At 48.9% G+C, this 23085-nt stretch overlaps 14 non-coding genes across 14 annotated transcripts; all 14 read right to left on the bottom strand.

Annotated features, from left to right (window-relative positions):
• Window positions 1–1751: 1751 nt before the first annotated feature.
• TRNAI-UAU (transfer RNA isoleucine (anticodon UAU)) lies at window positions 1752–1843 on the bottom strand. The gene is given in 2 exon segments: window positions 1752–1787; window positions 1806–1843. It is a non-coding gene; the product is annotated as a tRNA-Ile (tRNA).
• Window positions 1844–1947: 104 nt separating this feature from the next.
• TRNAI-UAU (transfer RNA isoleucine (anticodon UAU)) lies at window positions 1948–2039 on the bottom strand. The gene is given in 2 exon segments: window positions 1948–1983; window positions 2002–2039. It is a non-coding gene; the product is annotated as a tRNA-Ile (tRNA).
• A 105-nt stretch (window positions 2040–2144) lies between these two features.
• Window positions 2145–2236, bottom strand: TRNAI-UAU (transfer RNA isoleucine (anticodon UAU)). The gene is given in 2 exon segments: window positions 2145–2180; window positions 2199–2236. It is a non-coding gene; the product is annotated as a tRNA-Ile (tRNA).
• Window positions 2237–2341: 105 nt separating this feature from the next.
• Window positions 2342–2433, bottom strand: TRNAI-UAU (transfer RNA isoleucine (anticodon UAU)). Its single transcript is given in 2 exon segments — window positions 2342–2377; window positions 2396–2433. It is a non-coding gene; the product is annotated as a tRNA-Ile (tRNA).
• Window positions 2434–2538: 105 nt separating this feature from the next.
• Window positions 2539–2630, bottom strand: TRNAI-UAU (transfer RNA isoleucine (anticodon UAU)). Its single transcript is given in 2 exon segments — window positions 2539–2574; window positions 2593–2630. It is a non-coding gene; the product is annotated as a tRNA-Ile (tRNA).
• Window positions 2631–2735: 105 nt separating this feature from the next.
• Window positions 2736–2827, bottom strand: TRNAI-UAU (transfer RNA isoleucine (anticodon UAU)). The gene is given in 2 exon segments: window positions 2736–2771; window positions 2790–2827. It is a non-coding gene; the product is annotated as a tRNA-Ile (tRNA).
• Window positions 2828–8245: 5418 nt separating this feature from the next.
• TRNAI-UAU (transfer RNA isoleucine (anticodon UAU)) lies at window positions 8246–8337 on the bottom strand. Its single transcript is given in 2 exon segments — window positions 8246–8281; window positions 8300–8337. It is a non-coding gene; the product is annotated as a tRNA-Ile (tRNA).
• A 2642-nt stretch (window positions 8338–10979) lies between these two features.
• On the bottom strand, window positions 10980–11071 carry TRNAI-UAU (transfer RNA isoleucine (anticodon UAU)). The gene is given in 2 exon segments: window positions 10980–11015; window positions 11034–11071. It is a non-coding gene; the product is annotated as a tRNA-Ile (tRNA).
• Window positions 11072–11176: 105 nt separating this feature from the next.
• Window positions 11177–11268, bottom strand: TRNAI-UAU (transfer RNA isoleucine (anticodon UAU)). Its single transcript is given in 2 exon segments — window positions 11177–11212; window positions 11231–11268. It is a non-coding gene; the product is annotated as a tRNA-Ile (tRNA).
• A 105-nt stretch (window positions 11269–11373) lies between these two features.
• TRNAI-UAU (transfer RNA isoleucine (anticodon UAU)) lies at window positions 11374–11465 on the bottom strand. Its single transcript is given in 2 exon segments — window positions 11374–11409; window positions 11428–11465. It is a non-coding gene; the product is annotated as a tRNA-Ile (tRNA).
• Window positions 11466–15720: 4255 nt separating this feature from the next.
• On the bottom strand, window positions 15721–15812 carry TRNAI-UAU (transfer RNA isoleucine (anticodon UAU)). Its single transcript is given in 2 exon segments — window positions 15721–15756; window positions 15775–15812. It is a non-coding gene; the product is annotated as a tRNA-Ile (tRNA).
• Window positions 15813–15916: 104 nt separating this feature from the next.
• Window positions 15917–16008, bottom strand: TRNAI-UAU (transfer RNA isoleucine (anticodon UAU)). Its single transcript is given in 2 exon segments — window positions 15917–15952; window positions 15971–16008. It is a non-coding gene; the product is annotated as a tRNA-Ile (tRNA).
• Window positions 16009–16114: 106 nt separating this feature from the next.
• On the bottom strand, window positions 16115–16206 carry TRNAI-UAU (transfer RNA isoleucine (anticodon UAU)). Its single transcript is given in 2 exon segments — window positions 16115–16150; window positions 16169–16206. It is a non-coding gene; the product is annotated as a tRNA-Ile (tRNA).
• Window positions 16207–21607: 5401 nt separating this feature from the next.
• Window positions 21608–21699, bottom strand: TRNAI-UAU (transfer RNA isoleucine (anticodon UAU)). The gene is given in 2 exon segments: window positions 21608–21643; window positions 21662–21699. It is a non-coding gene; the product is annotated as a tRNA-Ile (tRNA).
• Window positions 21700–23085: the final 1386 nt, after the last annotated feature.

Genomic DNA, 23085 nt, shown 5'->3' with positions numbered 1-23085 from the left:
AGACAGGTCGACCAGAAGTGCACGAGAAGTAACCATCTATGACAAGACCAGGGAGCTTCCTCACGAACAGTACACACCCTGCCGAAGTCCCTAAGGCGTGGCTCACTACCGGATAGTAGTTATACGTGAACCTTTGCACCATGCTGTCGGTCTCCTCCTCGTCGTCTACCCTGGTTTCTTGCACGGCTAAAACGTCGAGGTTGTGGTCCACTAGTAGTCTGTAAACCTGACTGTTTCTTTTTGGCGGCCAGACCTCGAACGTTTAGCGTGCCGAGGCTAAGCGACAAGTTGGTAGCCATTACTGATTTAAACCGGAGGGGAGAAGGCCCGGAGCATGGTGCTCACCTTAAGGTCTAGCTGACCGCTAGACGCCTCCGTGGGCATACGGTGGCCATTGTCCGAGTTCGTCTTTGGTCGGCTTCGGGGTGGGCCTACGGTCAGCCTCCAGGTTCGGCTTAGGCTTGAGGGTGGAGCGCCTTCCGGGTAGCGTCTTAGTGGGCGGTACCTCGGAGTCCCCGCCGGCCTTTCCGTCGACTTTCTCCTCCGGCTGCAGGGACCTCTTCACCGGTGCCGAAACGCTTTCGACGCGGGCACTAGCAGGGGTCACGTTGTCGTTTTCCGCTGCCTCCGTAGTATCAATAGCCGGCTGGCGGCTCTCATGTTCTTTTTGGGCCGCCCTGACGGTGATTTGTGTGGTTTCTGGCTCGTCGGGAGGAGGGACATTATTCGGTCCTGCTTCAGTCAGCATGGTCGTCCCGCTCATCTCTGCCGCCACGTTGCTGTTTCCAGCTCTCTTGGCCGCTTCCTCGGCCTCGGTCACTTTCATCATGTGGTCTGATGTCAACGGTTCGCTTTCCGCCGACCCCGCGGCTACTGCGTATGAACGTACACAGTCCGCGTCGTTTTGTCCGAAAAGCCTGCACCGGGTGCCAACGGGGAACGTTGCATTCTCTACGAACGTGACCAGGTCCCCGGCAGCGCAGGCACTGCATAGGACGACCTGGGGCTACGACCAGCGCAAGCTCTCCGGCGACGCGGATCTGGTGGGGCAGGTCGTCAACTTTCATTCCAGCCTTCAGCTGCAGCAGCACTGCTGGGGTCGTCGAGCCCTTATCGGAAACGCCGTCTACTCGCCAGCGCTCCCGGGTTACTTCCGTCACTTTGCCAAAGGAAGCCAGCGCAGTCTTTACGTCTTCATGATCCACACCATGAAGAAACCAGTGGAGACGAAGCTTCACCTGCTGTTCTTTAGGGTCGATGACCAGGCAGCGACGCCCCTTGACCTGAAGCTCCTTCAGTGCAGCCAGCTTTTGGGCCGCCTCGGCTGTTTTCATCGTTACCGGCCATACGTGACTGATTTGGCACGCTCCAAGGGCGACGACGCCAGAGAGCATACCAAGAGCTTGAAACGCGTCCGGACAATCCTCTACGCGAAACGGGCGAACACGAGTTTCACCGTGCAAGAAACAGTGTTTAACACAATGTGTCCTGTAGGTAGCCGAGGCAAAATAATCTGGAAATCCTTACCTTCCTCCGTCAGGAGCCTGTTGCCGCGGCCAGCAGCCGCATATGCTGCTCCATTGGAGCGCCATGATTCCGCGATCCGTTTAGTTCGGGAGCCGGAAGCAGAATGACTAATTGCGCCACTGGGGATTGAGTGCAGCAGAAACCTAAGTGAGCATATATCGGGCAACAATGGAATGGTAAATTGGCGTGCGTATGACGACCTTTTTCTCGAATATAAGAGACCATTCCCCAGGTGAGGCTCGAACTCACAACCCCGGCGTGGCTCACGAGAACTGTCGTATAAGTACCGTGCGCTAACCAATTGCGCCACTGGGGATAGAGTGTAGCAGAAACCTAAGTGAGCATATATAGGGTAACAATGGCACGATAAATTGGCGTGCGTATGAGGACTTTTTTCTCAAATGTCGAATGTAAAAAACATTCCTCAGGTGAGGCTCGAACTCACAACCCCGGCATGGCTCACGAGAACTGTCATATAAGTACCGTGCGCTAACCAATTGCGCCACTGGGGATTGAGTGTAGCAGAAACCTAAGTGAGTATATACGGGGTAACAATGGAATGATAAACTGGCGTGCGTATGAGGACTTTTTTCTCGAATGTCGAATATAAAAGAACATTCCCCAGGTGAGGCTCGAACTCACAATCCCGGCATGGCTCACGAGAACTGTCGTATAAGTACCGTGCGCTAACCAATTGCGCCACTGGGGATTGACTGCAGCAGAAACCTAAGTGAGCATATATCGGGTAACAATGGAATGATAAATTGGCGTGCATATGAGGAGTTTTTTCTCGAATGTCGAATATAAAAGAACATTCCCCATGTGAGGCTCGAACTCACAACCCCGGCATGGCTCACGAGAACTGTCGTATAAGTACCGTGCGCTAACCAATTGCGCCATTGGGGATTGAGTGTAGCAGAAACCTAAGTGAGTATATACCGCGTAACAATGGAATGATAAACTGGCGTGCGTATGAGGACTTTTTTCTCGAATGTCGAATATAAAAGAACATTCCCCAGGTGAGGCTCGAACTCACAATCCCGGCATGGCTCACGAGAACTGTCGTATAAGTACCGTGCGCTAACCAATTGCGACACTGGGGATTGAGTGCTGCAGAAACCTAAGTGAGCATATATCGGGTAACAATGCAATGATAAATTGGCGTGCGTATGAGGACTTTTTTCTCGAATGTCGAATATAAAAGAACATTCCCCAGGTGAGGCTCGAACTCACAACCCCGGCATGGCTCACGAGAACTGTCATATAAGTACCGTGCGCTAACCAATTGCGCCACTGGGGATTGAGTGTAGCAGAAACCTAAGTGAGTATATATCGGGTAACAATGGAATGATAAATTGGTGTGCGTGTATGAGGACTTTTTTCTCGAATGTCGAATATAAAAGAACATTCCCCAGGCGAGGCTCGAACTCACAACCCCGCCATGGCTCACGAGAACTGTCGTATAATTACCGTGCGCTAACCGATTGCGACACTGGGGATTGAGTGCTGCAGAAACCTATGTGGGGGAGCATTTATCGGGTAACAATCGAATGATAAATTGGCGTGCGTACGAGCACTTTTTTCTCGAACGTCGAATATAAAAGAACATTCCCCAGGTGAGGCTCGAACTCACAACCCCGGCATGGCTCACGAGAACTGTCGTATAAGTACCGTGCGCTAACCGTTTGCGACACTGGGGATTTTTTTTTTCTTTTTTCTTTATTGCCAGACCTCGACATATCACAACACAAATTCCTAAATGATATAAAAAAAGACCAAAGAAGCAAAAAGGGATGAATACACAAACGGAACAAGGAACAGTAATATTTACATTCGCTGCCGTCCGCTACTGTGGCACGACGTTGTCGGATTAAAATTCCTTTAGTGCTGTAAGGGGTTCAACCCTCGACAGCCACTCAGGAACAGGCTGTTGCATCTTGATCACTTCCACATACCGTTGCATGGATTCACAAAAGTACAGACGCGCCGGTCGGGCATCCGGGTCACAATGGTAACCCGCCATTCTTGCGCGCCATAAACAGTGGAGGCCCGTAAGCATGATCAGGTCGTACGGGAAACCTTCGTCGTCATATACTGGCAGAAACCTGATTCCGTGGGGATCTATAGGTAGCTCCTTTTTTAGAGTCCTTTGTAACACGTCCCAGAAAAAGACCCCTTCCCAACAGTGGATGAAGACGTGATCTATGCTTTGTTTTTTTACATATAAGGCAGTTGGTTCCCCATGGCATGTAGAACCCACGTTGTTCAAGGAAGATTTTAACAGGTACAGTACCAGTGTGTAATTTAAAAAAGAACGATTTAGTGGCTGGTTGAACTGGCATCTTCTTCACCCTTTTCAATACATCTAAGCCTGGGCCTCCACTGTACGGGGCTCTGTACATAGGTACCAGCAAAACACTGTCACATAAATCACGATATAACTTTTTCCGTTTTACGCTCCACAAATATGCACTTGAAAAACGAACACGCAAAAAGGAAACACTCTGAACTATTTCCCGAAAGAAACCACGGACTGGTCCTGGCATTATTTCCGTACCTACAATGAATTCGGGAAGTGATCTTGACAGCCTCATTTGGATCACCGTGCGCAGAAATGGGTCGTTTGTATCTCGAAAGAAGGAGAATCTATTCACCAGTTGACGCAAGAAGAGGTGCGCCAACCCCAGACCACCATCCTTCACGCGCCGGAAGAGATTATCTCGGCTACATCGCTCCCAGCTCGATGCCCACACGAATACAGCGAACACGCGGTGCAGTTTCTGCACATTAATACGAGAGCACTGTAGTACCTGCATTACGTACCAGATCTTTGTCACGAGAAACATGTTGCACGCTGTAGCTCTCGCGAATATTGACAAGTAACAGGCGTTCCGTCGGTCGGCTTTTTCTTTTAGTTGTTTTGTCCGCTCCTTCCAGTACTCGCTACTGTCCTTGTAGGCATCAAGGGGTGCTCCAAGGTACTTAACTGGCGTCGTGACCCAGTTTACGTTCGAAAAGTGGTCTGGTGTAGACGCCCATCTTCCATGCCAAAACCCCAAACATTTCTGCCAGTTAACGTAGCTGTTAGTAACGTTACCAAACTTTTTGACGATGTTAACAGTATTCAATACACTTTGTTTGTCCTTACAGCACACAGCCACATCGTCAGCGTATGCCAGTAGCTTCACTTCTGCTGATTGAAGACTAAACCCCTTAATACATTCATTTTCAATGATGGCCAGACATAGCGTTTCTATGTAGACACAAAACAGGAGTGGACTGAGTGGACAACCCTGGCGAACGGAGCGCTTCACGTTAATGTGGGCCCCCAACATCTGATTAATTATAAGTCTGGTATAGCAGCTCCGGTACGCCATGGTCACCCCTTCAGCGATTATGTGGCCAAAATTAACGTGTTCAAGGATGGTAAGCAATATGTCGTGAGAAACACAATCAAACGCCTTCTCCAAGTCTAGCTGGAGGATGGCTACTGCATCGCACATGGCGGTACAACACTCCAGCACACACTTCATTTTATGGATGTTAGTGAAAATGGTTCTTCCACGAATACCACACGTCTGGTGTGGGCCGACTACTTCCTGAATAACTGACTGGACCCGTCGTGCCAACACCTTCATCAATATTTTGTAGTCGCAGTTAGTAAGCGCTATGGGTCTGTAGGAGGAAAGTTGCTTGAGCTTTTCGGTCTCTTCTGTTTTCGGTATTAGTACTGTATGGGACTGGCCAAAGGATGGTGGAAGTATTTTCAGTTCATATGCTTCATTGAAAACTGCTGTTAACATAGGAGCTAGGTGGCTCTTGAACGATTTGTACCAAGCGGCACAAAGACCGTCTGGACCTGGCGACTTCCCAGGATTCAGGTCTTCGATGGCTTTCATCACTTCATGTTCTGTTAATGGTCGTTCTAAGGTTTCTTTAACCTCACTCGACAGCTGTGGGATTCGTTGCAAAAATAACTTCTTGAAATCGTGCATGTTGACAGGCCTGAATGTAAAAAGTTCTTTGTAATGCTCAAAGAAAGCACGCCCTATATTATTGTTATCCGTTAATACCACCCCTTCATATTCGATAGCCTCAATCTGCTTACGTCTCGAGTGCTTTTTTTCTAACCCCAGTGCTCTTTTCGTTGGCGTTTCCCCGCATGATAGCCTTTCTGCTCTGGCGCGCACTAGCGCACCTCGGAAGCGATCTTCGTCGAATACCTCGAGCTTCTTCTTAACGGCGCGCATATCTTGTTGATAGGCGCCAGGTTGCATGCATTCAAGCTTCGCAAATTTTTCTAGCAATGTTGTTAAATCCTTTTCTCTGGCCTTTTGTTCATATCGCAGTACGCTACTTCTTTCAATTGCCTTCAATTTAATGCTTTGCTTCAGCAACTCCCATTCCTCACCAAATTTCGTAGAACTGTCTGTTCCAAAAGAATTCAGAGCAGCCACTACATTTTCGTTAAAAGTTTCATCCCGTAACAGCTCTGCATTCAATTTCCACAGTTCCCAGACGAACTTGTTTCGTTCTTTCTTCCTGCCCACTGTGCATTTTACCAGGCAGTGGTCAGGATATGATATGGCCGTAACTGTGTAGCACTGGCATTTTTCAACTAAATCATATGAAAGATAGATACGGTCTAAGCGTGCGTGACTTGTGCCCTGAAAGTGAGTGTAGCTTACGTCTCCGTGACCGCGAAAACATTCTGCGATATCTAATAATTCGAATTCGTGTGTGATCTGCGCCAGGATATCACTACTTTTGTCACAAACCACGCGACGCGTAGACCTATCCTCAGCTTTCAATACGCAGTTGAAGTCGCCTACACAGGCTATCATTTTTTGCACATGTAAATGATGCTTTAAACTCAAAAAGAAATTTGCCCTCTCTTGCACAGTATTAGGCGCATAAATGCAAAACACGCGCCATTGGACATTACAATAGCTGAAGTCACAAAAGACAAGTCGACCAGAAGTACAGGAGAAGCAACCATCTATAACAAGACCAGGGAGCTTCCTCACGAACAGCACACACCCTGCCGAAGTCCCTAAGGCGTGGCTCACTACCGTATAGTAGTTATACGTGAACCTTTGCACCATGCTCCCGGTCTCCTCCTCGCCGTCTACCTTGGTTTCTTGCACGGCTAAAACGTCGAGGTCGTGGTCCACTAGTAGTCTGTAAACCTGACTCTGTTTCCTTTTGGCGGCCAGACCTCGAACGTTTAGCGTGCCGAGGCTAAGCGACGGGTTGGTAGCCATTATTGGTGAAAACCGGAGGGGAGAAGGCCCGGAGCATGGTGCTCACCTTAACGTCTAGCTGACCGCTAGACGCCTCCGTGGCCATCCGGCGGCCGTCGCCCGGGTTCCTCTTTGGTCGGCTTCGGGGTAAGCCTACGGTCAGTCTCCAGGTTCGGCTTGGGCTTGAGGGTGGAGCGCCTTCCAGGTAGCGTCTTAGCGGGTGGTGCCTCGGAGTCACCGCCGGCCTTTCCGTCGACTTTCTCCTTGTGCTGCAGGGATCTCTTGACCGGTGCCGAGACGGATTCGACGCGGGCGCTAGCAGGGGTCGCGTTGTCGTCCGCCTCTGCCTGCGTTGCATCCGTAGCTGGCTGGTGGCTCTCATTTTCTTGCGGGGCCGTCTTCACGCTCTCGACTGTAGCCGCTGGTTCTTTGGGGGGAGGGATATTCCTTCCTCCTTCGGCTTGCTTGGTCGTCGTGCCGGTTTCTGCCGCCACTTTGCCGTTTCCAGCTCCCGTGGCCGCTTCCTCCGCCTCGGTCACGTCCATTACATGGTCTAACGTCGACGGCTCGCTCTCCGCCGAACCCGCGGCTACTGCGTATGAACGCACACAGTCCGCGTCGTTGTGTCCAAAAAGCCTGCACCGCGAGCAACGGGGAACCTTGCATTCACGACGAACGTGGCCAGAGCCCCGGCAGCGCAGGCACTGCATGGGACGTCCTGGGGCTACCACCAGCGCAAGCTCGCCGGCGACGCGGATCTGGTGGGGCAGGTCGTCGACTTTCATTCCTGCCTTCAGCTGCAGCAGCACTGCTCGGGTCGTCGAGCCCTTGTCGGAAACGCCATCCACTCGCCAGCGCTCCCGGGTCACTTCCGTCACCTTGCCGAAGGAGGCCAGCGCGGTCTTGACGTCTTCGTCGTCCACCCCATGCAGAAGCCAGTGGATACGAAGCTTCACCTGTTGTTCCTTGGGGTCGATGACCAGGCAGCGACGCCCCTTCACCTGCAGCTCCTTCAGGGCCGCCAGCTTTTCGGCAGCCTCGGCTGTCTTCATCGTCACCGCCCATACATGGTTGATTTGGTATGCTCCAAGGGCGACGACGCCAGAGAGCATACCAACAGCTTGAAGCGCGTCTCGAAAATCTTCTACACGAAACGGGCGAACACGAGCGTCGCCGTGCAAAAAAACTGTGTTCAAAACAATACGTCCTGTAGGTAGGCGAGGCAAAATTATCTGGTAATCTTTATCTTCTTCCGTCGAAAGCCTGTTGCCGCGGCTAACAGCCGCATATGCCGCTCCATTGGAGCCCATGATCCCGCGATCCGTTCAGCTCGGGAGCCGGAAGCAGAATGGCGCGACACTGGGGATTGATTGCTGCAGTAACCTAAGTGGGGGAGCATTTATCGTGTAACAATCGAATGATAAATTGGCGTGCGTAGGAGGACTTTTTTCTCGAATGTCGAATATAAAAGAACATTCCCCAGGTGAGGCTCGAACTCACAACCCCGGCATGGCTCACGAGAACTGTCATATAAGTACCGTGCGCTAACCAATTGCGCCACTGGGGCTTGAGTGTAGCAGAAACATAAGTGAGTATATATCGGGTAACAATGGAATGATAAATTGGCGTGCGTATGAGGACTTTTCTCTCGAATGTCGAATATAAAAGAACATTCCCCAGGTGAGGCTCGAACTCACAACCCCGGCATGGCTCACGAGAACTGTCGTATAATTACCGTGCGCTAACCGATTGCGACACTGGGGATTGAGTGCTGCAGAAACCTAAGTGGGGGAGCATTTATCGGGTAACAATCGAATGATAAATTGGCGTGCGTACGAGCACTTTTTTCTCGAACGTCGAATATAAAAGAACATTCCCGAGGTGAGGCTCGAACTCACAACCCCGGCATGGCTCACGAGAACTGTCGTATAAGTACCGTGCGCTAACCGATTGCGACACTGGGGATTTTTTTTTTCTTTATTGCCTGTTTTATAACAAATACACGATTCACAGCTATTCTCCGCTGCGATTACAAAACAAAAAAGACAGTTCAATGTTCGGGTGTACCTTGTCGTTTAATTTTGGTTTAAAAAGGCTGAATGTTTGCAAGCTGTTCAAATGCTGTTAACCACTCAGGTGGTTCGCTGAGCGCTTTAAACGCTTCGCGAATGTACAATACATTTTCAGCAAAATATTCTTTGGCCGGTTTTGCGTCAACATCCTCATTACGCACCGCCATTCGTGTTTTCCACACGCTGTGCATGCAGAGTAACATCACCATATCACATGGCACGCCTTCTGTCTCTTCAAACGGTAAAAAACGGATTCCAAAAGGTGTTAAAGGAAATTCTTTTTTTTAGTGTCCTTTGTAGAATGTCCCAAAGGAAGACTGAGTCCCTGCACTCCAGAAAAATATGCTCCATTGTCTCCGGTTTCTGACATATCTGGCAATTCACACTCCAGGGTACAAAGATCCCCTTCTCCTGCAGCCATGGCTTGACAGGAAGCGTGCCAGTGTGTAGCATGAAAAAAAAAGTTTTTGTTGTTGCTCTTACAGGCATTTTCTTAACTCTTTTTAAGACATTCTGCTCACGCCCCAGTGCATATACTGCACGGTATATTGGTACTGGACACATGATATTAACTAAATCTCGGTATAATCGCTTTCTTGCGACTGTGTTCAGGTATTCCAAAGAAAAGTGTACTTTTAGAAAACGGAAAGAGCTTATCACTTCAAACAAAAAACCTCGGACAACCACTTGACGTATGCCATACGACGTCACAACATATTCTGGCAGTGCGTCACATAATCGCGTCTGCATAACGCACCGCAAAAAACAATCGCTTTCGTCGCGCAAGAACATGAAACGCGACACTACTTGTTTCAAAAATAAATGCGACAAACCCAACCCTCCTTTCTGCACAGCGTGAAACAGATTCAGACGACTCGTGCGCTCCCATCCTGATCCCCACACGAACATAGCAAAAACCCTGTGCAACCTTTGTACACACACTCGGGATATACATAAAACTTGCAACATATAAAACACTTTTGCGACAAGAAATAAATTGCAGACAGTGGCTCTCGTGAATATTGACAGATTCTTGCCTCCCCACTTCGTTGTTTGTGCTTTAGCCCGCTCAGTTTGTTCAGTCCATTGCGTCGTGGTATCGCGATAGTATTCCAAAGGAACACCAAGATAACTGGTTGGCGTATCTGTGAACGGTACTGTTTCTAACACTGCAGGCCGGCTGTCCCATTCACCGTGCCAGAAGCCTAAGCTTTTTGGCCAGCTTATGGCACTCCCCGTTAGACTGCTAAACTTTCTTGCATCCTTGACTGCCTCCCGAATGCTTTCTTGGTCAACGCAAAAAAGTGCGATGTCATCTGCGTAAGCTAGTATTTTTACTTCCTGAGTTAAAAGACGGTAGCCGCGAATGTTTTCGTTTTCTCGTACCTCCAAACAGAAAGGTTCAAGAAAAATCGCAAAAAGTAAGGGCGACAAAGGGCACCCCTGGCGCACAATGGATAATACTGGTATATTTTCGCTGAGTCTTTTATTGATTATAAGGTGAGCGGAACAGTTCTCATAAGCCATGGCTACTCCGTCCTGAATCACTTCGCCTACATTAATGTGTTTTAGCAGGGCAAGAAGTATGCTGTGAGCAACCCTGTCAAAAGCTTTTTCTAGGTCTAACTGAACCATTGCTGCACATTCGAGGTTCGCATCACAGCATTCCAATATACTCCTAGCGATGTGAATATTCGACAATATTGTTCTATTCCTGATACCGCATGTTTGGTGTGGGCCTACTATGGATTTAATAACTGACTGCATCCTTTTTCCGAGCACCTTCATGTAGATTTTATAATCCGAATTCGTAAGACTTATGGGCCTGTATCCAGCGACAGATTTCAGCTTTACCGTATCGGTGGTTTTCGGTATAAGCACAACATCACTTTTTCTGAATGATGGCGGCAAGTGCTTAGCTTCATGAGCTTCTGATATTACACAGTGCAGTATCTCGCTTATTTCGGCCTTGAAAGTTTTATAGAAAGCTGCTCCTAGGCCGTCTGGTCCAGGCAGATTGCGACACTGGGGATTGAGTGCTGCAGAAACCTAAGTGAGCGTATATCGGGTAACAATGGAATGATAAATTGGCGTGCGTATGAGGACTTTTTTCTCGAATGTCGAATATAAAAGAACATTCCCCAGGTGAGGCTAGAACTCACAATCCCGGCATGGCTCACGAGAACTGTCGTATAAGTACCGTGCGCTAACCAATTGCGCCACTGGGGATTGAGTGCAGCAGAAACCTAAGTGAGCATATATCTGGTAACAATGGAATTATAAATTGGCGTGCGTATGAGGACTTTTTTCTCGAATGTCGAATATAAAAGAACATTCCCCAGGTGAGGCTCGAACTCACAACCCCGGCATGGCTCACGAGAACTGTCGTATAAGTACCGTGCGCTAACCAATTGCGCCACTGGGGATATAGTGCTGCAGAAACCTAAGTGAGCATATATCGGGTAACAATGGAATGATAAATTGGCGTGCGTATGAGGACTTTTTTCTCGAATGTCGAATATAAAAGAACATTCCCCAGGTGAGGCTCGAACTCATAACCCCGGCATGGCTCACGAGAACTGTCATATAAGTACCGTGCGCTAACCAATTGCGCCATTGGGGATTGAGTGTAGCAGAAACCTAAGTGAGCATATATCGAGTAACAATGGAATGATAAATTGGCGAGCGTATGATGACTTTTTTCTCGAATGTCGAATATAAAAGAACATTCCCTAGGTGAGGCTCGAACTCACAACCCCGGCATGGCTCACGAGAACTGTCGTGTAAGTACCATGCGCTAACCAATTAAGCTGCTTTTTCTGTATTGCCAGTCCTCGACATGTCACCACAACACACATTCCTTAAATGATATACACAAAAACGAAAGAAAAAAATAAGGAATACAAAAACTGAACGAGAAACAGTAATGTGCACATTCGTTGCCGTCCGCTACTGTGGCATGACATTGTCGTATTAAAATTGCTTGAGCGCTGTCAGGGGTTCAACACTCGACAGCCATTCAGGAACAGGCTGTTGCAACTTCTGCACTTCTACATATCGCTGCATACATTCTCGGAAGTATACACGCGCCGGTTGGGCATCCGGGTCACAATGGTAGCCCGCCATGATAAGGTCGTACGGCAATCCTTCGTCATCATTTACTGCCAGAAACCTCATTCCGTGTGGACCTATCGGTAACTACTTTTTTAATGTCCTTTGCAACACGTCCCAGAAAAAAAAAACCCTCCCAACAGTGGATGAAGACATGATCTATGCTTTCCGGTTTTTTACAAATAAGGCAGTGGGTTCCCTATGGCACGTAGAAACCATGTTGTTCCAGGAAGATTTTAACAGGTAAGGTACCGGTATGTAATTTAAAGAAGAAAGATTTCGTGGCTGGTTGAACCGGCATCATCTTCACCCTTTTCAATACGTCTAGGCCTGGGCCTCCACTGTACACTGCTCTATACATGGGTACAACTAAAACACTATCACAGTAATCACGGTGTAACTTTTTCCGTTTTGCACTCCACAAATATTCACTTGAAAAACGAACACGCAAAAAAGAAACACTATCAACAATTTCCCGAAAGAAACCACGGACAGATCCTGGCATTATTTCAGTACCTACTACAAATTCGGGAAGTGCTTTTGGCAGCCTCATTTGAATCACGGAGTGCAGAAATGGGTCATTTGTGTCTCGAAAAAAGAAGAACCTGTTCATCAGTTGACGCAAGAAGAGGTGCGCCAACCCCAAACCGCCATCCTTTGAAAGAGCGTAGGTTAGGGCGTGTTGGTATTCCAAAACTGAGGTTTTTTAGCGCACGAGAAGGGACGAAAGACAGTGGCGAGACGAGGACACAGCGCCAACTTCCAACAATGGTTTTATGGCACAAAGCGGTACACACATATATATAGGTAACACACACAACCGTACGCATGCGCATATGTACTGATTTCTAGTCAAATGAGACTGCAACGAGACACGTGTTATGGAAAGTTAAGATCTTATCAAAGATGAAAGAACGACCATGCATAGCCAAAAAAATTTGCTAGTTGCAAAAAAGATTGCTAGTTTAGGGAGCGCTTGTGTTAGCGCGCCTTCAATAGATCTTTCAAGTAAGGAATTCGCTTTTTTAAACGTGACACAGAAGGTGGCCTGATGGAGATTACATTTCAATCTTGCAATTACAAAAATTTTTTGTAACTCCCTATATTATTGTTATCCGTTAATACCACCCGTTCTTATTCGATAGCCTCAATCTGCTTACGTCTCGAGTGCTTTTTTTCTAGCCCCAGTGCTCTTTTCGTTGGCGTTTCCACGCATGATAGCCTTTCCGCTCTCGCGCGCACTAGCGCACCTCGGAAGCGCTCTTCGTCGAGCACCTCGAGCTTCTTCTTAACGGTGCGCATATCTTGTTGATAGGCGCCAGGTTGCATGCATTCAAGTTTCGCAAATTTTTCCAGCAATGTTGTTAAACCTTTTCTCTGGCCTTTTCTTCATATCGCAGTACGCTACTTCTTTCGATTGCCTTCAATTTAATGCTTTGCTTCAGAAACTCCCATTCCTCACTAAATTTCATAGAACTATATGTTCCAAAAGAATTCAGAGTAGCCGCTACCTTTTCGTTAAAAGTTTCATCCCGTAACAGCTCTGCATTCAATTTCCATAGTTCCCAGACGAACTTGTTTCGTTCTTTCTTGCTGCCCACCGTGCATTTTACCAGGCAGTGGTCAGCATATGATATGGCCCTAACTGTATGGAACTGGCATTTTTCAACTAAATCATATGAAAGATAGATACGGTCTAAGCGTGCGTGACTTGTGCCCTGAAAGTGAGTGTACCTTACATCTCCGTGAGCGCGAAAACACTCAGCGATGTCTTCTAATTCGAACTCATGTGTAATCTGCGCCAGGATATCACTACATTTGTCACAAACCGCGAGACGAGTAGACCTATCCTCAGCGTTCAATACGCAGTTGAGGTCGCCTAAACAGGCTATCGTTTTTTGCACATGGAAATGATGCTTGAAACTCAAAAAGAAATTTGCCCTCTCTTGCACAGTATTAGGCGCATAAATGCAAGACACGCGCCATTGGACCTTACAATAGATGAAGTCACAAAAGACAGGTCGACCAGAAGTGCACGAGAAGTAACCATCTATGACAAGACCAGGGAGCTTCCTCACGAACAGTACACATCCTGCCGAAGTCCCTAAGGCGTGGCTCACTACCGGATAGTAGTTATACGTGAACCTTTGCACCATGCTGCCGGTCTCCTCCTCGTCGTCTACCTTGGTTTCTTGCACGGCTAAAACGTCGAGGTTGTGGTCCACTAGTAGTCTGTAAACCTGACTCTGTTTCTTTTTGGCGGCCAGACCTCGAACGTTTAGCGTGCCGAGGCTATGCGACGGGTTGGTAGCCATTACTGATTTAAACCGGAGGGGAGAAGGCCCGGAGCATGGTGCTCACCTTAAGGTCTAGCTGACCGCTAGGCGCCTCCGCGGCCATACGGTGGCCATTGTCCGAGTTCGTCTTTGGTCGGCTTCGGGGTGGGCCTACGGTCAGCCTCCAGGTTCGGCTTAGGCTTGAGGGTGGAGCGCCTTCCGGGTAGCGTCTTAGTGGGCGGTGCCTCGGAGTCCCCGCCGGCCTTTCCGTCGACTTTATCCTCCGGCTGCAGGGACCTCTTCACCGGTACCGAGACGATTTCGACGCGGGCACTAGCAGGGGTCACGTTGTCGTTTTCCGCTGCCTCCGTAGTATCAATAGCCGGCTGGCGGCTCTCATGTTCTTTTTGGGCCGCCCTGACGGTGGTTAGTGTGGTTTCTGGCTCGTCGGGAGGAGGGACATTATTCGGTCCTGCTTCAGTCAGCATGGTCGTCCCGCTCATCTCTGCCGCCACGTTGCGGTTTCCAGCTCTCTTGGCCGCTTCCTCGGCCTCGGTCACTTTCATCATGTGGTCTGATGTCAACGGTTCGCTTTCCGCCGACCCCGCGGCTAGTGCGTATGAACGTACACAGTCCGCGTCGTTTTGTCCGAAAAGCCTGCACCGGGTGCCAACGGGGAACGTTGCATTCTCTACGAACGTGACCAGGTCCCCGGCAGCGCAGGCACTGCATAGGACGACCTGGGGCTACGACCAGCGCAAGCTCGCCGGCGACGCGGATCTGGTGGGGCAGGTCGTCAACTTTCATTCCAGCCTTCAGCTGCAGCAGCACTGCTGGGGTCGTCGAGCCCTTATTGGAAACGCCGTCTACTCGCCAGCGCTCCCGGGTTACTTCCATCACTTTGCCAAAGGAAGCCAGCGCAGTCTTTACGTCTTCATCATCCACACCATGAAGAAACCAGTGGAGACGAAGCTTCACCTGCTGTTCTTTAGGGTCGATGACCAGGCAGCGACGCCCCTTGACCTGAAGCTCCTTCAGTGCAGCCGGCTTTTAGGCCGCCTCGGCTGTTTTCATCATTACTGGCCATACGTGACCGATTTGGCACGCTCCAAGGGCGATGACGCCAGAGAGCATACCAAGAGCTTGAAACGCGTCCGGACAATCCTCTACGCGAAACGGGCGAACACGAGTTTCACCGTGCAAAAAACTGTGTTTAACACAATGTGTCCTGTAGGTAGCCGAGGCAAAATAATCTGGAAATCCTTACCTTCCTCCGTCAGAAGCCTGTCGCCGCGGCCAGCAGCCGCATATGCCGCTCCATTGGAGCGACATGATTCCGCGATCCGTTTAGCTCGGGAGCCGGAAGCAGAATGAGTAATTGCGCCACTGGCGATTGAGTGCAGCAGAAACCTAAGTGAGCATATATCGGGCAACAATGGAATGGTAAATTGGCGTGCGTATGACGACTTTTTTCTCGAATATAAGAGACCATTCCCCAGGTGAGGCTCGAACTCACAACCCCGGCGTCGCTCACGAGAAATGTCGTATAAGTACCGTGCGCTAACCGATTGCGCCACTGGGGATAGAGTGCAGCAGAAACCTAAGTGAGCATATATAGGGTAACAATGGAACGATAAATTGGCGTGCGTATGAGGACTTTTTTCTCAAATGTCGAATATAAAAAACATTCCCCAGGTGAGGCTCGAACTCACAACCCCGGCATGGCTCACGAGAACTGTCATATAAGTACCGTGCGCTAACCAATTGCGCCACTGGGGATTCAGTGTAGCAGAAACCTAAGTGAGTATATACCGGGTAACAATGGAATAATAAACTGGCGTGCGTATGAGGACTTTTTTTCTCGAATGTCGAATATAAAAGAACATTCCCCAGGTGAGGCTCGAACTCACAATCCCGGCATGGCTCACGTGAACTGTCGTATAAGTACCGTGCGCTAACCAATTGCGCCACTGGGGATTGAGTGCTGCAGAAACCTAAGTGAGCATATATCGGGTAACAATGGAATGATAAATTGGCGTGCGTATGAGGACTTTTTTCCCGAATGTCGAATATAAAAGAACATTCCCCAGGTGAGGCTCGAACTCACAACCCCGGCATGGCTCACGAGAACTGTCGTATAATTACCGTGCGCTAACCGATTGCGACACTGGGGATTTTTTTTTTCTTTATTGCCAGACCTCGACATATCACAACACAAATTCCTAAATGATATAAACAAAGACCAAAGAAGCAAAAAGGGATGAATACACAAACGGAACAAGGAACAGTAATATTTACATTCGCTGCCGTCCGCTACTGTGGCACGACGTTGTCGGATTAAAATTCCTTTAGTGCTGTAAGGGGTTCAACCCTCGACAGCCACTCAGGAACAGGCTGTTGCATCTTGATCACTTCCACATACCGTTGCATGGATTCACAAAAGTACAGACGCGCCGGTCGGGCATCCGGGTCACAATGGTAACCCGCCATTCTTGCGCGCCATAAACAGTGGAGGCCCGTAAGCATGATCAGGTCGTACGGGAAACCTTCGTCGTCATATACTGGCAGAAACCTGATTCCGTGGGGATCTATAGGTAGCTCCTTTTTTAGAGTCCTTTGTAACACGTCCCAGAAAAAGACCCCTTCCCAACAGTGGATGAAGACGTGATCTATGCTTTCTGTTTTTTTACATATAAGGCAGTTGGTTCCCCATGGCATGTAGAACCCACGTTGTTCAAGGAAGATTTTAACAGGTACAGTACCAGTGTGTAATTTAAAAAAGAACGATTTAGTGGCTGGTTGAACTGGCATCTTCTTCACCCTTTTCAATACATCTAGGCCTGGGCCTCCACTGTACGGGGCTCTGTACATAGGTACCAGCAAAACACTGTCACATAAATCACGATATAACTTTTGCCGTTTTACACTCCACAAATATGCACTTGAAAAACGAACACGCAAAAAGGAAACACTCTGAACTATTTCCCGAAAGAAACCACGGACTGGTCCTGGCATTATTTCCGTACCTACAATGAATTCGGGAAGTGATCTTGACAGCCTCATTTGGATCACCGTGCGCAGAAATGGGTCGTTTGTATCTCGAAAGAAGGAGAATCTATTCACCAGTTGACGCAAGAAGAGGTGCGCCAACCCCAGACCACCATCCTTCACGCGCCGGAAGAGATTATCTCGGCTACATCGCTCCCAGCTCGATGCCCACACGAATACAGCGAACACGCGGTGCATTTTCTGCTCATTAATCCGGGAGCACTGTAGTACCTGCATTACGTACCAGATCTTTGTCACGAGAAACATGTTGCACGCTGTAGCTCTCGCGAATATTGACAAGTAACAGGCGTTCCATCGGTCGGCTTTTTCTTTTAGTTGTTTTGTCCGCTCCTTCCAGTACTCGCTACTGTCCTTGTAGGCATCAAGGGGTGCTCCAAGGTACTTAACTGGCGTCGTGACCCAGTTTACGTTCGAAAAGTGGTCTGGTGTAGACGCCCATCTTCCATGCCAAAACCCCAAACATTTCTGCCAGTTAACGTAGCTGTTAGTAACGTTACCAAACTTTTTGACGATGTTAACAGTATTCAATACACTTTGTTTGTCCTTACAGCACACAGCCACATCGTCAGCGTATGCCAGTAGCTTCACTTCTGCTGATTGAAGACTAAACCCCTTAATACATTCATTTTCAATGATGGCCAGACATAGCGTTTCTATGTAGACACAAAACAGGAGTGGACTGAGTGGACAACCCTGGCGAACGGAGCGCTTCACGTTAATGGGGGCCCCCAACATCTGATTAATTATAAGTCTGGTATAGCAGCTCCGGTACGCCATGGTCACCCCTTCAGCGATTATGTGGCCAAAATTAACGTGTTCAAGGATGGTAAGCAATATGTCGTGAGAAACACAATCAAACGCCTTCTCCATGTCTAGCTGGAGGATGGCTACTGCATCGCACATGGCGTCACAACACTCCAGCACACACTTCATTTTATGGATGTTAGTGAAAATGGTTCTTCCACGAATACCACACGTCTGGTGTGGGCCGACTACTTCCTGAATAACTGACTGGACCCGTCGTGCCAACACCTTCATCAATATTTTGTAGTCTCAGTTAGTAAGCGCTATGGGTCTGTAGGAGGAAAGTTGCTTGAGCTTTTCGGTCTCTTCTGTTTTCGGTATTAGTACTGTATGGGACTGGCCAAAGGATGGTGGAAGTATTTTCAGTTCATATGCTTCATTGAAAACTGCTGTTAACATAGGAGCTAGGTGGCTCTTGAACGATTTGTACCAAGCGGCACAAAGACCGTCTGGACCTGGCGACTTCCCAGGATTCAGGTCTTCGATGGCTTTCATCACATTATGTTCTGTTAATGGTCGTTCTAAGGTTTCTTTAACCTCACTCGACAGCTGTGGGATTCGTTGCAAAAATAACTTCTTGAAATCGTGCATGTTGACAGGCCTGAATGTAAAAAGTTCTTTGTAATGCTCAAAGAAAGCACGCCCTATATTATTGTTATCCGTTAATACCACCCCTTCATATTCGATAGCCTCAATCTGCTTACGTCTCGAGTGCTTTTTTTCTAACCCCAGTGCTCTTTTCGTTGGCGTTTCCCCGCATGATAGCCTTTCTGCTCTGGTGCGCACTAGCGCACCTCGGAAGCGATCTTCGTCGAATACCTCGAGCTTCTTCTTAACGGCGCGCATATCTTGTTGATAGGCGCCAGGTTGCATGCATTCAAGATTCGCAAATTTTTCTAGCAATGTTGTTGAATCCTTTTCTCTGGCCTTTTGTTCATATCGCAGTACGCTACTTCTTTCAATTGCCTTCAATTTAATGCTTTGCTTCAGCAACTCCCATTCCTCACCAAATTTCGTAGAACTGTCTGTTCCAAAAGAATTCAGAGCAGCCACTACATTTTCGTTAAAAGTTTCATCCCGTAACAGCTCTGCATTCAATTTCCACAGTTCCCAGACGAACTTGTTTCGTTCTTTCTTCCTGCCCACTGTGCATTTTACCAGGCAGGGGTCAGGATATGATATGGCCGTAACTGTGTAGCACTGGCATTTTTCAACTAAATCATATGAAAGATAGATACGGTCTAAGCGTGCGTGACTTGTGCCCTGAAAGTGAGTGTAGCTTACGTCTCCGTGACCGCGAAAACATTCTGCGATATCTTCTAATTCGAATTCGTGTGTGATCTGCGCCAGGATATCACTACTTTTGTCACAAACCACGCGACGCGTAGACCTATCCTCAGCTTTCAATACGCAGTTGAAGTCGCCTACACAGGCTATCATTTTTTGCACATGTAAATGATGCTTTAAACTCAAAAAGAAATTTGCCCTCTCTTGCACAGTATTAGGCGCATAAATGCAAAACACGCGCCATTGGACATTACAATAGCTGAAGTCACAAAAGACAAGTCGACCAGAAGTACAGGAGAAGTAACCATCTATAACAAGACCAGGGAGCTTCCTCACGAACAGCACACACCCTGCCGAAGTCCCTAAGGCGTGGCTCACTACCGTATAGTAGTTATACGTGAACCTTTGCACCATGCTCCCGGTCTCCTCCTCGCCGTCTACCTTGGTTTCTTGCACGGCTAAAACGTCGAGGTCGTGGTCCACTAGTAGTCTGTAAACCTGACTCTGTTTCCTTTTGGCGGCCAGACCTCGAACGTTTAGCGTGCCGAGGCTAAGCGACGGGTTGGTAGCCATTATTGGTGAAAACCGGAGGGGAGAAGGCCGGGAGCATGGTGCTCACCTTCACGTCTAGCTGACCGCTAGACGCCTCCGTGGCCATCCGGCGGCCGTCGCCCGGGTTCCTCTTTGGTCGGCTTCGGGGTAAGCCTACGGTCAGTCTCCAGGTTCGGCTTGGGCTTGAGGGTGGAGCGCCTTCCAGGTAGCGTCTTAGCGGGTGGTGCCTCGGAGTCACCGCCGGCCTTTCCGTCGACTTTCTCCTCGTGCTGCAGGGATCTCTTGACCGGTGCCGAGACGGATTCGACGCGGGCGCTAGCAGGGGTCGCGTTGTCGTCCGCCTCTGGCTGCGTTGCATCCGTAGCTGGCTGGTGGCTCTCATTTTCTTGCGGGGCCGTCTTCACGCTCTCGACTGTAGCCGCTGGTTCTTTGGGGGGAGGGATATTCCTTCCTCCTTCGGCTTGCTTGGTCGTCGTGCCGGTTTCTGCCGCCACTTTGCCGTTTCCAGCTCCCGTGGCCGCTTCCTCCGCCTCGGTCACGTCCATTACATGGTCTAACGTCGACGGCTCGCTCTCCGCCGAACCCGCGGCTACTGCGTATGAACGCACACAGTCCGCGTCGTTGTGTCCAAAAAGCCTGCACCGCGAGCAACGGGGAACCTTGCATTCACGACGAACGTGGCCAGAGCCCCGGCAGCGCAGGCACTGCATGGGACGTCCTGGGGCTACCACCAGCGCAAGCTCGCCGGCGACGCGGATCTGGTGGGGCAGGTCGTCGACTTTCATTCCTGCCTTCAGCTGCAGCAGCACTGCTCGGGTCGTCGAGCCCTTGTCGGAAACGCCATCCACTCGCCAGCGCTCCCGGGTCACTTCCGTCACCTTGCCGAAGGAGGCCAGCGCGGTCTTGACGTCTTCGTCGTCCACCCCATGCAGAAGCCAGTGGATACGAAGCTTCACCTGTTGTTCCTTGGGGTCGATGACCAGGCAGCGACGCCCCTTCACCTGCAGCTCCTTCAGGGCCGCCAGCTTTTCGGCAGCCTCGGCTGTCTTCATCGTCACCGCCCATACATGGTTGATTTGGTATGCTCCAAGGGCGACGACGCCAGAGAGCATACCAACAGCTTGAAGCGCGTCTCGAAAATCTTCTACACGAAACGGGCGAACACGAGCGTCGCCGTGCAAAAAAACTGTGTTCAAAACAATACGTCCTGTAGGTAGGCGAGGCAAAATTATCTGGTAATCTTTATCTTCTTCCGTCGAAAGCCTGTTGCCGCGGCTAACAGCCGCATATGCCGCTCCATTGGAGCCCATGATCCCGCGATCCGTTCAGCTCGGGAGCCGGAAGCAGAATGGTGCCACGGGGGATTGAGTGCAGCAGAAACCTAAGTGAGCATATATCGGGTAACAATGGAATGATAAATTGGCGTGCGTATGAGGACTTTTTTCTCGATTGTCGAATATAAAACAACATTCCCCAGGTGAGGCTCGAACACACAACCCCGGCATGGCTCACGAGAACTGTCGTATAAGTACCGTGCGCTAACCGATTGCGACACTGGGGATTGAGTGCTGCAGAAACCTAAGTGAGCATATATCGGGTAACAATGGAATGATAAATTGGCGTGCGTATGAGGACTTTTTTCTCGATTGTCGAATATAAAACAACATTCCCCAGGTGAGGCTCGAACTCACAACCCCGGCATGGCTCACGAGAACTGTCGTATAAGTACCGTGCGCTAACCAATTGCGCCACTGGGGATTTTTTTTTATTTATTGCCGATCTTCGACATTGTACAAAGCACATAATACAGAACAAAATCACAATACACACTTAACAAATACAATACCTTTTGAAAGGATATACGTGCCATCAGTCCTATAAGGACTGGCGTTGTCGGTATAAAATTCTTTCAAAGCTGTCAGAGGTTCTATTCTCGACAGCCATTCGGGTACACATTCTTGTATTTTCTTCATTTCAATGAAACTAGACATGCTTTCTCTGAAATAAATACGCGCAGGCCTAGCGTCCGGGTCGCAGTAGTACCCAGACATCCTTGCACGCCATAAACTATGAAGGCCTTTGAGCATTATTAGGTCGAAGGGAACCCCGTCGTCATTCGTTACCGCTAAGTACCTGATGCCATGCGGATTTAACGGTAACTCCTTCTTCATTGTTCTTTGTAGGACATCCCAGAACAACACCCCGGCCCAGCTATGCAAAAAGACATGGTCTATTGTTTCGGGTTGCTTGCAAATCAAGCAGTGCGAGCCCCAGGGTACAAGCAAGCCACGTTCTTCCATGAATGTCTTCACTGAGAGCGTTCCTGTGTGTAATTTAAAAAAGAACGTCTTTACCCCAGTAGGCGCCTCCATATTTTTCACTCGCTTAAGGACATCCAGTCCTGATCTTCCACTGTATAGCGCTCTGTACAATAGCACTGGAAATACAATGCCACAAACATATTTATATAATGCTTTCCTTTTAACTTCACATAAATAATCAAACGAAAAACGAAGAGAAAGAAAGCGCACGCTATCCACAACTTCTTTAAGGTAGCCCCGAAGCGTTCCCGGCATACTATCAGAACTAACGATAAGTGCCGGCAAAGCGTCTCTCAACCTTAGCTGGCATACCGTACGCAGAAATGGATCACTCACATCCCGAAAAAACAAAAATCTGTTGACGAGCTGTCGTACAAAAAGATGCGCCAAGCCCAGCCCCCCTTCCTTCACGTGCCTGAACAGATTGGTTCGGCTACACCTTTCCCAGGTAGAGCCCCCGATAAAAACCGTGAACACTCTGTGCAACTTTTGCACGTTTACTCTTGAACAGTACATCGTTTGCATGACGTACCACAACTTCGTAATTAAAAACATGTTACACACTGTTGACTTTGCAAAAATTGACAGGTTGATGCCGTTCCACCTTTCCGCTTTTTCTCTAGTTTCTTTTGCTTGATTCGTCCAGTATTCATCGCTATTTTTGTAACTGTCCATGGGAACACCTAGATATCTGGTCGGGGTTCTTATCCATCTCACATTTGCAAAATTGTCCAGGGCCGAAGACCACTCTCCGTGCCACAAACCAAGCGACTTGCCCCAGTTTACTCTACTGCCCGTCACATCGCAAAAATTTTTCACTACC

Source organism: Dermacentor variabilis, unplaced genomic scaffold (genome assembly GCF_050947875.1).
Source record: "Dermacentor variabilis isolate Ectoservices unplaced genomic scaffold, ASM5094787v1 scaffold_17, whole genome shotgun sequence".
NCBI lineage: Eukaryota > Metazoa > Arthropoda > Arachnida > Ixodida > Ixodidae > Dermacentor > Dermacentor variabilis.
The sequence above is the reverse complement of the archived record's forward strand: the minus strand, read 5'-3'. Positions and strand labels throughout refer to the sequence as shown.